Here is a 2,500-nt window from a genome sequence, read left to right as displayed (position 1 = left end):
GGTGCAAAAAACGCACCAAGAGGGCACCAGGGTGCATAAAAACGCACCAGGAGGGCACCAGGGTGCGAAAAAACGCACCAGGAGGGCACCATGGTGCATAAAAACGCACCAAGAGGCACCAGGTGCAAAAAACGCACCAGAGGCACCAGGGTGCATAAAAACGCACCAGGAGGGCACCAGGGTGCATAAAAACGCACCAGGAGGGCACCAGGGTGCATAAAAACGCACCAGGAGGGCACCAGGGTGCGAAAAACGCACCAAGAGGGCACCATGGTGCATAAAAACGCACCAAGAGGGCACCATGGTGCATAAAAACGCACCAGGAGGGCACCAGGGTGCAAAAAACGCACCAGGAGGCACCAGGTGCATAAAAACGCACCAGGAGGGCACCAGGGTGCAAAAAACGCACCAGGAGGGCACCATGGTGCATAAAAACGCACCAGGAGGCACCAGGTGCAAAAAAAAAAAAAAAAAAAAAAAAAAAAAAAAAAAAAACGCACCAGGAGGCACCAGGGTGCAGAAAAACGCACCAGGAGGCAAGGTGCACCACCAGGAGGGCACCATGGTGCATAAAAACGCACCAGGAGGCACCATGGTGCAAAAAACGCACCAGGAGGGCACCAGGGTGCGAAAAACGCACCAGGAGGGCACCATGGTGCATAAAAACGCACCAAGTAGGCACCAGGGTGCAGAAAAACGCACCAGGAGGGCACCAGGGTGCGAAAAACGCACCAGGTAGGCACCATGGTGCAGAAAAACGCACCAGGTAGGCACCATGGTGCAGAAAAACGCACCAGGAGGGCACCAGGGTGCAGAAAAACGCACCAGGAGGGCACCATGGTGCATAAAAACGCACCAAGTAGGCACCAGGGTGCATAAAAACGCACCAGGAGGGCACCAGGGTGCGAAAAACGCACCAGGTAGGCACCATGGTGCATAAAAACGCACCAGGAGGGCACCATGGTGCATAAAAACGCACCAGGAGGGCACCAGGGTGCGAAAAACGCACCAGGAGGGCACCATGGTGCATAAAAACGCACCAGGAGGGCACCAGGGTGCATAAAAACGCACCAGGAGGGCACCATGGTGCATAAAAACGCACCAGGAGGGCACCAGGGTGCGAAAAACGCACCAGGAGGGCACCATGGTGCATAAAAACGCACCAGGAGGGCACCAGGGTGCATAAAAACGCACCAGGAGGGCACCAGGGTGCATAAAAACGCACCAGGAGGGCACCAGGGTGCGAAAAACGCACCAGGAGGGCACCATGGTGCATAAAAACGCACCAAGTAGGCACCAGGGTGCATAAAAACGCACCAGGAGGGCACCAGGGTGCATAAAAACGCACCAGGAGGGCACCAGGGTGCGAAAAACGCACCAAGAGGGCACCATGGTGCGAAAAACGCACCAAGAGGGCACCATGGTGCATAAAAACGCACCAGGAGGGCACCAGGGTGCATAAAAACGCACCAGGAGGGCACCAGGGTGCATAAAAACGCACCAGGAGGGCACCAGGGTGCGAAAAACGCACCAGGAGGGCACCATGGTGCATAAAAACGCACCAAGTAGGCACCAGGGTGCATAAAAACGCACCAGGAGGGCACCAGGGTGCATAAAAACGCACCAGGAGGGCACCAGGGTGCATAAAAACGCACCAGGAGGGCACCAGGGTGCGAAAAACGCACCAAGAGGGCACCATGGTGCATAAAAACGCACCAAGAGGGCACCATGGTGCGAAAAACGCACCAAGAGGGCACCATGGTGCATAAAAACGCACCAAGAGGGCACCAGGGTGCGAAAAACGCACCAGGAGGGCACCATGGTGCATAAAAACGCACCAGGAGGGCACCATGGTGCATAAAAACGCACCAGGAGGGCACCATGGTGCATAAAAACGCACCAGGAGGGCACCATGGTGCATAAAAACGCACCAAGTAGGCACCAGGGTGCAGAAAAACGCACCAGGAGGGCACCAGGGTGCGAAAAACGCACCAGGTAGGCACCATGGTGCAGAAAAACGCACCAGGTAGGCACCATGGTGCAGAAAAACGCACCAGGAGGGCACCAGGGTGCAGAAAAACGCACCAGGAGGGCACCATGGTGCATAAAAACGCACCAAGTAGGCACCAGGGTGCATAAAAACGCACCAGGAGGGCACCAGGGTGCGAAAAACGCACCAGGTAGGCACCATGGTGCATAAAAACGCACCAGGAGGGCACCATGGTGCATAAAAACGCACCAGGAGGGCACCAGGGTGCGAAAAACGCACCAGGAGGGCACCATGGTGCATAAAAACGCACCAGGAGGGCACCAGGGTGCATAAAAACGCACCAGGAGGGCACCATGGTGCATAAAAACGCACCAGGAGGGCACCAGGGTGCGAAAAACGCACCAGGAGGGCACCATGGTGCATAAAAACGCACCAGGAGGGCACCAGGGTGCATAAAAACGCACCAGGAGGGCACCAGGGTGCATAAAAACGCACCAGGAGGGCACCAGG

The sequence above is a fragment of the Abrus precatorius genome, unplaced genomic scaffold (genome assembly GCF_003935025.1).
Source record: "Abrus precatorius isolate BTA unplaced genomic scaffold, Abrus_2018 Scaffold144, whole genome shotgun sequence".
Lineage (NCBI taxonomy): Eukaryota > Viridiplantae > Streptophyta > Magnoliopsida > Fabales > Fabaceae > Abrus > Abrus precatorius.
The sequence above is the reverse complement of the archived record's forward strand: the minus strand, read 5'-3'. Positions refer to the sequence as shown.